We start from the raw sequence: 14,695 nt of genomic DNA, 5'->3' as shown, positions 1-14,695 counted from the left end.
ATCCATCACACCCTACCCGGTATAAGTTGTGATTTCTGGAATGTCTCACTCCTTGACCCCCAGCTGGTGATAACTAGACCATAGATCAACTCCCGGAGTCATTGTCTTGTCTAGTATCCGGGCATCTAATCTCTTTATCCATATCAAATGCTGCTAACAATTTCCATAGTGCGATACTCTAACTGATTCACCCCAAGGTCAAACTTCTTCAACTGCTTCAGTAGTTTTTTTCCCTTGTCAAACCACTATCACCTTTCATAATGCCCCTGATACCGAATCTATCTATAGCCGAGTTATGGAGCGTGCTCAGTCCTCCCTACTACACCTATCTGAATCGTTACTAGTCAGCTTAGTTTCTATTCCGTCCAACTAAAGTATTCCAATTGATTTTCTCCACTATCCATAGTTGTTTCTTAACGAATTTATTCCCATTCTGACTTATGCCAAGACTTCCATATGACGAGCTCTATCGCTCTCCCCACGAGCTCCCTTATTACTTGTGCCCCCAATTCCTCTTAATATTCCTTAGCCCCTCGCAAAGTATCTTGAAACATATTCTCTATGTCCAATTCCGTCTTGTCACACTCTCAGTACCGAATCCTTCCAGCCTGTTATATATCTAGAAACGTGAACTTACAGTTAACCAGTCAACTCTGGAAAACTAGCCTCAGCTTCAAATGCAACAAGGCATTCCAGTCTTCCATCCCCTAGCCATGGAAAATCCATCTTAACATACCAAATCTTTTTATGTAGGAGCCATGCTCTCACCCAACATCCTCCCAGGTGGCATCTCCTGCCTCTGGTGCATAGTAAACAACTTCACTGTTTTCCATCACTATCCTGACAACTACCTTGTTAGTCTGATTTTCCCTCTTTCTGACAAAACTAGAAGCCATAAAGCTATCCAGGGTTCTTCTGCTTTGATTACCGAGAATCTATCCTTACTACACTTCATCAAAGGAAACACTGCCATTTGTAGCTCTGGTACTCATGCTCGATACATCATTTCTTAGTTCTTAAAACAACTTGGCCCTCTCCGCTATCCACATACAGATGATACATTCTTACATCGGAGCGGCCCAAATACTTTGGACTATTCCAGAGTTCAATCCCTAAATGGGTCATCACTATTTCCAACCACATCCGTTTACGTCAATTTCCCAAAATGAATTACCCAATTCACAAAACCCATTGACTTACACTGTTGTTACCCTATTATTCCAAGCCAAGCTTGTAAGCCCACCAGTCTCCACAGTTCAAACCATGTCTTTATAACCTTTTCTGTCAATTCACCATCTGAGTTCTTTCCAGCCCATCATGCCAATACCTCAGCCCGAGTACCATTTCCAGGCATCCCTCTACCACAATATTTAACACAACCCTTTAATCATGATCCCTCACCCTCTTAACCAAGGGTGGAATTAACTTTGCCCATCCACTGTCCAATTCTTTGTCAACTTATATTTCCCTCAAAATCAAAGAATAACACCCTTTAGGCCTTCCACATAATACCCTTGTTTGTCCATATCCTCACAATAAACCAACAGTGGTAACCTCACTATCAAAGCACACAAAGCAGCCCTTCCCCCAGAGAAGTCCGCTGTTCCTCTGTCCCGTCTCAACTATTAAACTCCACAGCTCGCTCACACACTAGCGATCAACTGCTGTGACTTTCAGGGATAGATGGAGGTCTCTATCTCCAACTATTATCTAGAATCCCCCTAAAAAACAACACCAAGTCCACTTAACCATCCTAGGCACAAACAACTTGAATTCATCTGCCACTGCCGACCAACCTCCTCAACCCCGGGGTTCACACTCTGAACCAATCCACAACTAAATCCAAATAATCACAGTTATCATGCACACACAAAGCATATTAGGCCAAATCCACAATGCCATGCATTTAGCTACCAAATTTTATCACAACTAAGTATATCCACATTCATCATGCTTCATACAAGCCAATAAACAGATATAACATATCGATTCAATCTAGGCAGTTAACCACATACACTCAGCATGCAAACCATTATCCCAATATTCATCCACATGCAATAACAATGCTATTCAGCATGCTTTAATCTAATCATGCAATAGTTAAGGGCCAGGCCCTATCAGTATCTCATGCATATATCAACTCATTCATCATGCCCATAACAACAAGCAGGCAAACAGGGCATTTAAACACGTATTCAAGCATATCAATCATTCATACCAACCAACCCTGCGTCGAGCTTGTCACTGACACCGAGCATACATGTTCGGTCAATCTCCAGAACCAATAAACCTTGGCTCGCTCTGATACCAAGTTGTAACGCCCTACTCCCTTAGAGTCGTTACTAAGTGAGTTTTAAACGTGCAGTTAACTCGCTAATCGAGGTTTTTAGGTCAAAAGTGTAATTAAATCATAAACAGTGAAATAAACTTTGAAAACAATTCCATCTACTACCAAACATTGAGTGTTTGACACTTGGGATCCCAAGATACTATTTAAAAATATTTAAAACATATAATTTACAAGTTTGAGTCATCTAGACGACAAAATCTAAGTTTTAGTACAACCATCTCCCAAAACCACTGGCCGTGGCAGCCGGGCAGGCCAAACATGTACACGCCGCTTCACCTCTCCATACTCATGGTTGGTTGACTTTCCTCTTGCCCTTACCTGCACCATAGAGCACCCGTGAGCCGAAGCCCAACAAGAAAACCCTTACAAGCAGATAACATATGCACAACAAACACTTAGAATATAATCGGGCCACCAATGGGCTAAACACATACGACCATGCCATCCTAGGCGCTTTACCAGGCCCTGGGTTTGCGGTCCACACCGTGAGGATATCCCAGGTATCCTTTAGGGTCTCACCCTGGAAGCTCGCACTCCACGTGCTCAACGCTGGTCCCGGCCCCTTGCCGTACTCGGCCTTGCACTCAACGTGCCGAAAGCCGTTCCCGGCCCCTGCCAACCTCGGCCTGCGCCGTTCCCGGCTCTCGCCGAACATTCACATAATCGTATTCATAGCATAACAAACATATACTGAATGCTAACAAATTCAATCAAAGGGCTACGCCCTGCAATTCAAACATATCAGGCTCAGCCCTGCATACAAGCTCTGTGGGAACAGTGGTTTTCTTACCTGTATCCCGAGCTTCCCGATGCACCAAGACCGCGAGCACGGTCCTCTAACTCGAGCCTCTCCAAGGACCTAGTCATAACACATAAAAACACCCTTTAATTCTAATTAATCCAAAACCACTTCCCGGGACCAATCCCACACTCTTGGAATCCCCAAATTCCTAAAACAACACATCGGAAACATCCCCCGAACCCCCGGAGCAAAATCTCAAAATTGTAAAATTCCATGTCCTCAAAATAGCCTAGTGCCGCAGCGCTGCCCTAGAGGGCCGTGGCGCCCAGCAAGTCAGAGGGCTTCCCCTGTCCAGGGATAGCCTCACGCCGCGGCACCCAAGAACAGGGCCGCGGCGCACCTTCGCGAACCCAGATTTCTGGGTTTTTCCTTGCGTTTTTCCCGAGCCAAAACCATTCCAAATAATCCCAAACAAGAACCTAAGCCCCAAAATCAATTCAAAACCCCAAATGAACCCTTTAACAACCTATAAACATCATAACCAAACTCAATTACACAATCACACCCAAAAATCCATTCTTGAGCCCAAATTTCATAAACCTAAACCATGGCTTCTAGGACTTAACCCATAGCTTGAAAAATATGAACCTTGCTTCTAAAATCTTAAACTGCATCAGAAACTAAAATATAAACATGTTAGAACTCTTACCTCAATCAAGAATCTGGCTTGAACCCTTCTAAATTCCAGCCTCCAACCTCTTTCCCCTTGATTATCCTAGTTAAATTTCCAAGTGAAACCAGCCATATCCCCTTTAGATTTCCACACTCAATCTCTGTAAATTCAGACTTAAATACAACAAAAACAGAGCACAAACTCTTACCTTTGAACCACCTTGGCCTAAGCTTGATCTTGGTCACCTCAAACCTCTTGATCCTCCTCCTAAGACCCAAATTCAGCTTCTCTCTTCTGTTTTTCTCTTATTCTATCTCTAGGTCTTAATTCTTAGCATAAACCAACTATCACCAAGTGTTATACGTGTATCTCTTTTTTCTTCTGCTGAAGGTTTCTTATCTAGTCAAATGACCATTCCACCCTTCCTCAAATATCCCTTCCTAACTAAGCCTCAAGGACACTCTTGTCCTTTCACTTATTTTACAATTCTACCATTTTCCATCCAAACTTGTTACTCTCAATAGTTACTAATGGTTACTCAGGTTACCTAATCACCAATAACCGTTAATCACAAACTCACAACCCAACTCATGAAATTTCCCCAAAGTACCCCTGGGCTCCTCCTGAGCCGGGTATAGAATCCCATTGTGACTTTTGAGTTATCTAGCTCTCACCGTCTCGGCACGTGCATCACATTAATATCACCACACCTATGTGGTACAAACTACATAATACAATTATCACATTTATGCGCTCAACGGGCTAAAATTACCAATTTACCCCTATCATGCAAACGGGGCCCACATGCATATTTATACCACCTAAACATGCATTCTAATCACATATTCATTTAAATTCACATATTAGCATATTAATTCACTTATTTCCCTCCAGGCACGCTAATCAAGGTCCTAAACCTTATTAGCAACTTAGGGTGTTACAGATTGACTCCGAACCAACCTAGATGACCCCAATAGTTGATTACCTCGAAACTGACATTCTCCCAACAGAACGGAACAAGGCTTGGAAATTGATGTATCAAATCCTGAGAAATACTATTGTGGAGGGGAGGTTATATCGGAGATGATATTCTATGTCGTTACTCCGATCCGTGACTCCACCCGAGGCAAAGAAAATCCTAGAATAAATTCATGAGGGGTTTTTTGGAGACCACACTGGGGGGCATAGCCTATCAAAGAAAATTATAAGACAAGGATACTTCTGGCCCACTGTCAAAGCAGATGCATTCGAGTATGTCAAGAAAAGTGATAAATGCCAGCGATTCACTGCATTTCTGCAAGCTCCACCATCCGAGCTAACCATGATGACCTCTCTATGGCCATTTGTGGTACGGGGAATCGATCTCATAGGATCCTTGCCAACTGGCAAAGGTGGAGTAAAGTATGTTGTGGTCGCGGTCGATTATTTTACAAAATGGACCGAGGTCGAACCCTTGGCAACACTTAACTCGAAAAAAGTCCTAGACTTTGTGGTAAAAAACATCATCTGCTGATATGGAATGCCAAGGAAAATAGTATCAGATTACGGTACTCAATTCGACAGTGAATTATTTACACATTTTTGTGAAAAAAATGGAATAATAATTTTTTTTTCCTCCGTTGCCCATCCCTAAGCAAACGGTCAGGTCGAAGCGGTAAATAAAACTCTCAAGATTTCTATGAAGAAGCGGTTAGAAGAAGCTAAGGGAAAATGGCCCAAAGAGTTACCCCAAGGTTTATAGGCATATCGAACTATAGATCGCACTTCAACAGGGCATACCCCCTTTTCCCAGGCATATGGGTGCAAGGCTATGTTACCAATCGAAGTCAAAATACCCACGATCCATAACCATGCTTATGATCAAACCTCGAACCAATCCCAGTTCGAAGTAAGTCTGGACCTTATTGAAGAAAGACGAGATGAAGCTCAACTGAGAAATGCAGCATATCAACAGCGAGCTACCCTATATTTTAATAAAAAAAGTTCGAGATAGGAAATTCAGATTGGGAGACTTGGTGTTAAGGCGTGTGTTCCTAGCTACAAGGGACCCGACTGCTGGCGTACTTGGGCCTAATTGGGAAGGACCTTACCAGATCAAGTCAATTATTCGACCTGGAGTCTATAAATTGGCGAGATTAAACAGAGAATTGGTACCGTGAGCTTGGAATGGCGAGCATCTACAACCTTACTATCAATAGTGTAGGATTGATGTCTCATTGTAACCAAGCATGTCTGTTCTTACAAAAAATTTATTAATAAAATATTCGATTCTGATCAAAAGTCATTATGGTTCTTATATGTTGTATTTTTTGCAAACTCTCTTAATTTAATAACCTATGGTCACACTCATAGGATATTAAGGGGGCATCACATACCATAAGTTTGAAAAAATAAATAAAATTAAATGAAAATGTTTGGATAATTAACCCGACATAAAAGTGATAAGTATATGCTCGAAATAAGTGTCTGGATATAACCAGATGCGCGAGCTAAGATAATTTGGGCGCAACCAGATTATTAATTAGTGCATGGAAATAACCAGATGCACGACCTAAATAGGTTTAGAACAAACCAGCTAAAACTAATCGACACAAGTTGGGAAAAAATAAACCTACTTCGAGCTAAGTCGAGATCGAGGCTGGAGTATTTTGCGACAATAGTTTCGACCTCATAACCTCAAAAGACTACTTGAGGAAGAGGAAAAGTAACTAAAAAGCAAGATATAACTAAACTACCTAACTTACATACCACTTAAGTACTTTCGAGTGCGTGGTAAAAGTAAGATCCGACCTTGACACAAAACGAGATGGATATGGATACATCGGGCAAACTATGCATGAATGCATCGAAACTCGAGCTAAAATCCAACAGATGTTTGTATGAACAAACAAACATAAAGGAAAAATTTAATATAAATTGCTTAAAATATTTCGATTTGAGAAATGTAAGTCAAAGATATTAAAGTAAAGCTGAAGCACAACATTAAAAATATCAAGTGTATAAACAAAAAATAGCTCTTTTACGAGCTGTAAACTATCTCTGCCCCGAGGGCATAAAAAACGGTTAACTATTACAAAAATTCTAAATGGGACGTAGCCCATGATTGCACATTTAGGAAGCAAGAGCTCCCCCCTGGCAGCATTTGCCTCCTTAGCCTTCTCAACATCCTCCTCTGCTTCCTCCGCCTCTAGCCGAGCTTGCCACTTTGCCACGAGCTCTCCCTCCAGGGTACCCAAGAAGCTTGTGTCGAGATCGGCATTGTTGGCCCAGATCCTGTACATGGCCATATGCACAGCTCGATCCTTCCTCTACTTAAATTCTTCGAGGAGGGGAGCCTTTTCACCCTCCATTATCTCGAAGGTGGCCTTTTTCTCCTCCTCGAGCTTGGTGTTTAGCTTTTCAAGCTCATCGACCCTGGAGCTCTTCTCCTCTAGCTCTTTGATCCTCGAGTTCCTCTCTTCAAGCTTAGCCTCTAGCTTTGACTTGGCAGCTTTAGACTTGTCGGCGAGCTTAAGCTGGAGATTCTTCAACGCCTAAGCATAAGACATGCTCGCATGAACCTCATTGTTCAGCTTGTAATTCAGCTGAGCAACTGCAGTGAGAGCCTAGTACACAAACAAATTAAGTCATAACATGCTCCAAGTAAAACTCAAACAAATAACAAAGTAAGAAAAATTACAGAGGATATGAGCTCGATACTCTTGTCGTAAAAGACACTGGAGTCCCGAGCATTGACCAGGAACTGCCACTGAGGAGCCCCAAGATTGTTGAAGCTTTGTCCCACTTGAGATAGGACATCCGAGCCAAGAGTGGCTTTGTGAGTCCCCGTAGCGTTGTCGATGACGTACTCATCATAATGAGTCAAGATCTATAGCATGTGTTCCCAAGTGGGAACCGACTTCTTCGGAGTTGGTGCAGTCGTTTGAAGGGTTTGGATGGCAGGAGACTTTGAAGGAATAGCTTCCGCAGGAACCCCGATCTGGGAGTCAGAGGTCACGACTTGGCTCAGGCCTTGAGGGCCTGGAGGAGAAGGAGTCACCTCAGTCCTTTTGGGGACTTTAGCAGGCCGACCAGCTTTTTGTGATGCTCTCAGGCGCTTGCTTTGCTTGGCTCCCGAGCGGCTGTTGAGCACGTTTTCAAGGATAGAATCCATGTTGCCTGTATAATCAAGTCACACATTAATGTATGTGTTTAAAAATACTAAAGTAAATTTGAAGCAAACATTTAATGGAAACAAAGGGACAAGTGATGAGAAAACTAACTGGAACTCTCCCCTAAGCTCATGCTTAGTGACCAGGTAATTACCATATCTTCAGAGGAGGTAGGGGGAGTCCCTTCCCTATACATGGAAGTTAGCCTCGAAAGGTCCCTATAGTCGTTTGTTCCATATTGAACGGCTATCCCACCCCAAACTTCATTTAGACTATACATTGTTTGGTATTTCCCCAGCCAGCTATCGAATCTGTGGACCCTATCATCTACCCAAGACCATACATGGAAATTATCCCTATAATCCGGGAATAGGATCAAGGTGTCGGGTCTATATTTTATAAAGGAAGGAGACCACAAGGCCAAGCTAAGGATGACTTTACCTTTGTCACTCGAGCTCGAAGCCACGTCATTTGCATCATTCCTCGAACACGGACTCCGGTGACGGTGGGCTGCGGATCGAGCCCTCGAGATCGTTGACCTCTGCCTCGAGGGATTTTTTCAGTAGGGAGTGGTACATGCTCCCACATGGTGTACTTCCGATAGGCGATGTCTTCCATCGACTGGCCCTGCTCCAGAAGGCCGCAAGATCAAAGCTTATCTTCATGAAGAAGATAAGACAGGGAGTACCTACCATATGGAAACTGGAGCATAACTTCCTTGTGCTCCTTCATTGCGTTCGTAAGGGTAGGATGATGATAATTGGCTGAAGAATCGAATACATTACAAATAGTTTGAGTCTAAGCGTTAATCGAGCATGAAAGAAAAGGGAGTCATATACTTACGAATTCATTGAAACAAATAGAACTTTGAAGGAGCCATGCCATCTGTCCAAAAGAAGGCTAGTTTGAAGTTCGGGGGATGGTTGGGCATGTCCTCAAAGAACTTATTTTCCTTGGGATAGCTCGACAAGTAATCAAATCCATCTCCTCCCCGAGCTCAAGAGGGGTTGCTCTTCAGGAAAAAGAGATACAGGATCTCTCTTGGTGAAGGTCCATCCCACTACAGTTCGTGGTATAGCGACCTCAGGGCTGACAAGACCCTGTATGAACTGGTCTGGAGTTGGAAAGGCGCGAGCCCAACAAAATCCAAAAATTCCATAAAAAAGGACTTAAAGGGCAATAAAGCCCCTGCCTTCATATGCTCGCGACTCCAGGCTGCGAGTTTAAGTTTATTGTCAGGACGGCCATCGCCCAGAGCATAGCAGCTTTGCTTGTTGGAGGTAGGAGCTCGACACCTCAGTGAGCCTGATAATCCTAGGCCATGCCGAGCCAGGATGTTGGTGATTTTTCCTAATGATGAAACCGAGCTCTAGTAATGCTCGGCCTCAAAAAATTCTCCCCTTGAGGAAGGAATGGCAGTTGGCTGTGAGGTGGACGGACGATTTGATGACTCCTCCATTAGCGAGAATACAAGGTCATCAGGCTTTTAGGAAATGGTTACTCTGAGTGTAGGGTCAAGAGGGATCGGTCTAAGATAAAAGTCTGGGTCTGGATAGATAGCGACCCAAATTTTTTTCCTTTTCCTCTCCTAAACCTCGTCGATTTGACGTCGAAAGTGAGCTCGGATATCTTCTTGTTCATGCCTCATTTTATGCTCGCAAATTAGCCGCTAATTTCGAGTGAAGGGTGATTCAAGGCTTGGAGTTGTCGAAGAATAGGGAATTGCGAGCACAGACCCCCATCATTTTTTAAGATTCTGTGACATCTACCAAGAAAGAAAAGGGTGAGGGCCAGCCACACAAGAAAAAAGAATAAAATTCTAGGCGGTTCGAGCTCGAAGGCTCGAAATCACGGAATAAGCTCGATCGAGATTGAAATCTCGAAGGAACGAGATAAATTCGAAGGAACCCCGAGCCATTGTAAGGCTCGGGCCTCGAGCGTTTATTTGACGCAGAGAAGGGAAAGTGGTGTAGAGTCCAAGAACTTTACTTAGCTAATTATTTAGTAGTATTATAGTATGTATAGTATTATCTTTGTTACTGTGGATTTTTGGTTCAGACCGGGAATTATTTGGACACTCATAGTAGTACTTATAGATTTTCTAAGTTTAACCTATAGTTTAAGAATATTAATGTTAACCTAAGGTTTGATTATATGACTGATATTAAGAATAATATTTGTTATACTATAAGGTTTAGATGAGGACCAATAGGATTTTAAGAACATGTTATGAATGGATGATTAAGAATTAAGTATTTTGAGGATTAAATTTAATAAGGAGTAAAGTTTGAATGTTATAAGGTCAGTCAGCAGCTTTGAATACGTTGAGGGCTTAGTCAAGGCTGTTTACTCCATTCAAACTTAGCTAAAAATGTGTAATTTCGTGTTTAAATATTCAGCGTGTGCCGATATATCGCAGCTATAGGGGGCGATATATCGCAGCACGTAGATACGGAAAACACGAAACGATGCACGGTCGCCTCGGGCATACTAGCCAAGGCGATATATCGCCTACAGGGGGCGATATATCGCCTCCTTCAGCATAATTCAAATGTTTTTGAATTCTTTTTCCTTTCAGCCATTCAACCTCTTCATAAATCCAGCATCTTTTGAACGAGTCTTCAGCCTCTGCTGAACGATTATTCAAATTATTTTCACCTAAAAAGCTATTATTTTTATTCAAGTAAAATTAAGATTCCTTCATTCCTAAACTCTATAAATAGGACCTAGTACCCAGCCATTATTCACCTTTTACTCTAAGTTCAGAAGCTGCAAGTGCTAGGAGAGTGTGAGAGTTAAACACTTGGTTGGGGAAATCATAAGCTTAATCATCTTAAGCTTATCAAACACTTTGGGAAGTAAGATTTCATAGTATTTCGGTTCGAGGGTTAGATTGATCTACAAGTCCTCAAGGTATTCAACACACTCTAGTTCATTGGTTTTATGTTATGTTTCCCTTCTCTTAGTCTTCTACTCAGTCTTCTAACCTCATTCTCATTTTGGTTAGGGAATCTAAGTTCTTGAGCACATAAGTTTGGTAAGTGTGACTTTCAATGGTTTAGTCTTTCCATTCCTTTTCATCTATTTTTCTTCATTAGACTCACCCTGTTATATATGGTTTTAGGAGTGTTCCAAAAGTCCCAACGCTGTCCACATATCCCGGTAACTTTGGTAAGGAAAATAGGATAGAATTTATATGTTTTATGCTTATGTTATCTTATGTGTTATGTTATGAAATATGTTATAAATATGTTATGAATATGTATGTTTGTAGGCTTGGGCATATGACCCATATGACTAACAAGACCCCAAATGGGTTATGGGCATATGACCTACTTAGCTAGTAGGACCCCACTAATCCCATGGGCATATGACTTGTTTAGTCTATGGGACCCCAAGTAATAATGGCCATTATAATAAGTGTATGTAATAAGTGTTATGATATGTCTTTATGTTATTATGAAATTTATGTTTATGACTATGTGTTATATTTTCCTTGCTGGGCATTAGGCTCATTCCTTTTTGTTTTATGTGCAGGAAAATAGCTTTAAGAGGCGGTGAGATTCGTGGACGCTTAGAGAATGTGTATCGATGGTGAATGGAGTCAAGGAGCCGAGCGTTATGCGATTCGAGGATGTAGTTTTGTTTTATGTCTTTTTACATATATTTTCCGCACTATTTATGTAATGTCTTTTTAATTTAAATTATGTTTTGTTTTTAAGACAATGGGATCCCATATCCTACTTATTTTATGAAGTAACTCTATTTCTACAAGTTTCCAATAAAGTATGGTATTTTCGCAAAAATGTAAGTTTTATGTATAGTTTCATTAATGGTCCAAAAGTCTAGAGTAGTGGGTCATTACAAGTGGGCTCATTTTAAGAATCCCAGATTTTCAGGGAAAAATTTGACGGTTACTCAAAAAAGGGGATAATTTGGGAAACGTGCAATTTAAAACCCTAAATTAGTACCCCATTTCTTGGTCTACACGGTACATTACCCGTAAACAAAAAATAACAGTAAAAAGCTACATTCGCATCCTCTAGACTGAATCTGGGTTTGAAACCCATGATTTGAGAATTTTTTTGAACCCAAAGTCTGCGCAGTATCAGCATGGTTGAAGTTACTAATTGCTACATATATCCTAGTACAAAACTAGTAAACATGCTCACGGTGCAATAGGAACACAGAAATGTAAAAACAAAATATATATAAACATATGGGATCAATAACAGAAACTTACACATAGTAGCTTGCAGATACAGAGAGAATGACGACTAGAAGAGTGGTAGAAAAAATGATCTCACAGAGTCGAACAAGCCAAAATTCTTTTGCTTTCTCAGTTTGGAAAACATGGAAGAACTAAACAAAGTTTGGGCTCTGGTCTTTTCTCCTTTTTTCTCTGAAAATTCAAAATGCAAAATTGAAGTGAAGAAGATGATATGGACATATTTATAGGCTATAAAGAATGTCAAACATCGAACTGATCTGGACCGTTGGCCGAATTTGGTATTTGATCAAACGAACGGGTACAGACGTGACGATGAAGGCATAAAGGTGGAAGATGAATAGATGTGGGCATGGTACAAAAAATACTCAAGTACTCTAGTTGAACAACCCCTGGCTGGCACGTGTCCATTCTTGAGTACATTAGACGGTTCGATTTCCAAGGAGGACAGTTCAAAAGTTTCCTTCTCATAGGATTCGAAATGATACTTTTGAAAGGGAAAAATGTTACTCCCAGAATTCGAGCCTGAGGAATTATGATCTCGAAATCTTGGCTCGTTAGGTATAAGCTCGAAATAAGCATAGTCATCATTTGATCCACCAGTCAGAGACAGTTTCGCTGTAAATGATGACCTCGTGAGCTCGAGTAGTGTGTAGCCTCGAAGATGCTCTGAGCTTATGAGATAGGCTCGCAACTCTTAATAGCAAGGGTTCAACACTTGTATAAGTTGATGCATCTTTTTCCCTCAGACAAGATGGTTCGAACTTGAGAAGTGTAAGCTCGAATGTGATGGCTTCGTCAAGGGTTACTTGTTGGGAGTATAAACGAAACAAGATGACGAGCTCGTGATAGACAAGTAGTCTCAAAGGCATAATGAACCCAGTATCTAAGCTAATCAGTACGTGTGAATGTATTTGTTGTTGTAAATCCCTATGTTTAAGGGATATGATGTAATTAGTTATCCGATCCCACATTCTATGGGATATTATCATACACGTAGCAAATAATGCATTAATTGGCATTATATTAATTGATTCAGAGAATATCTTCCCGAAATATGTCGGAATGAATTTTGAAACCTTCTCTATAAATAGAGAAGGAAGCTCCATTTGTAAGGGATGGAAAAACTGAGATCTTGAGAGAAAACTCTGGGCAACTATTCTTTGAAAGTTTCCAGAAGACTCCCAAGGGTTAATAACACAGACTTATGGACTAGGCAGATTTAACTACTAAACCACGTAAAAAGATCTGGTTTTCATCTTCTTATTTCATTTCCTATAATATATTCTTGTTTAATTGCTCCCGTTTTTAAGTTGATGAAAAACGGCTTTAACATACGCGTATTGTATATTTATACTCATTTAATTGTATTTATATTAAAATTTGAATCATAACCCCACAAAATGTGAGGGGAGATATTATGTAAACCAGTCTATAAATAGATTGGAGAAATTCATTTGTAGACACACTAAAATTGGTACTGGGAATACTCTGCCGAATTGCTTCCAAAAAGCTTTGAGAGAATTACATAGTTGAATAACATCGACTCGTGGACTAGGCAGATTTCAATTGTTGAACAACGTAAAAAATTGTGTTTCATCTTTATTTTTCTAATTTTGTGTTTAGTGCTCTTCATTTCTAAGTTGACAAAAAATGATGTCAACAAAATGTTAATGAATAAGATGGGATTTTTTTAAGAACCCTAAGGATTTATGTTTTTAGTTATATTACACCTTATGAGTTGTTTGAATTTTGGAATAATTTTTTAACACACTTTGAATGATATGGTTTAATATTTTCCTCTTGCAAACTCTAAATGGTGTGGATTTGAAATGTATGATTTTCACGAATATCTATCAAACCATTAAGCGATTTGTCCTCTCTTATGATTTTCTTTTGGTGCCTTAGAATCTCAAATGTCAAAAAGAGGAAGATGAGGCAAGGGAAGAGGAGGAGGTCGAGGACAGTGTGTCTCCACAAGATCTAAGGCCACAACAACTCCTGAAGTAGCAATGCCTTCTGTCCAACCAGCAGCCCCAGCTGCACCAACTTTGGATCTGGCCGCAGAGGTAGCAAGGTTGAGGGAACAATTGAGGCTAAGAGATGAGGAATTAGCACATGCTATACAAGTGCCCCAAGTGCCTCAAGTACCAGTGGCGCAGCCTCATCCGCCAACACCACCACCTGCACCACTACCTGTGACTTATGGGTTTGAGCCTGTTTGTGAGCACTTCAGAAAGCAAGCCCCACCGACCATTGAAGGGAAAGTTGATCCCATGGTGGTGGACGATTGGTTAAGATCAGTTGAGGCCATCTTTGATCATATGGAGTTAAACGATCGCCAAAAAATCTCATGTGCAGCCCACTTACTCAAGCTGGATGCATGGATATGGTGGGATGTGGTTAAACATACTCGTGACCTGAATTCCATGACTTGGGCAGACTTCATATATGCATTTAGCAAGAAGTATTATAGTGCGGTTGTGTTAGCAACCAAAGTAGATAAGTTCGTGACTTTGGTTCAGGGAAACCTATCTGTCACTGACTATGC

The sequence above is a fragment of the Humulus lupulus genome, chromosome 6, assembly GCF_963169125.1.
Source record: "Humulus lupulus chromosome 6, drHumLupu1.1, whole genome shotgun sequence".
Lineage (NCBI taxonomy): Eukaryota > Viridiplantae > Streptophyta > Magnoliopsida > Rosales > Cannabaceae > Humulus > Humulus lupulus.
This window is presented reverse-complemented; position numbering follows the sequence as displayed.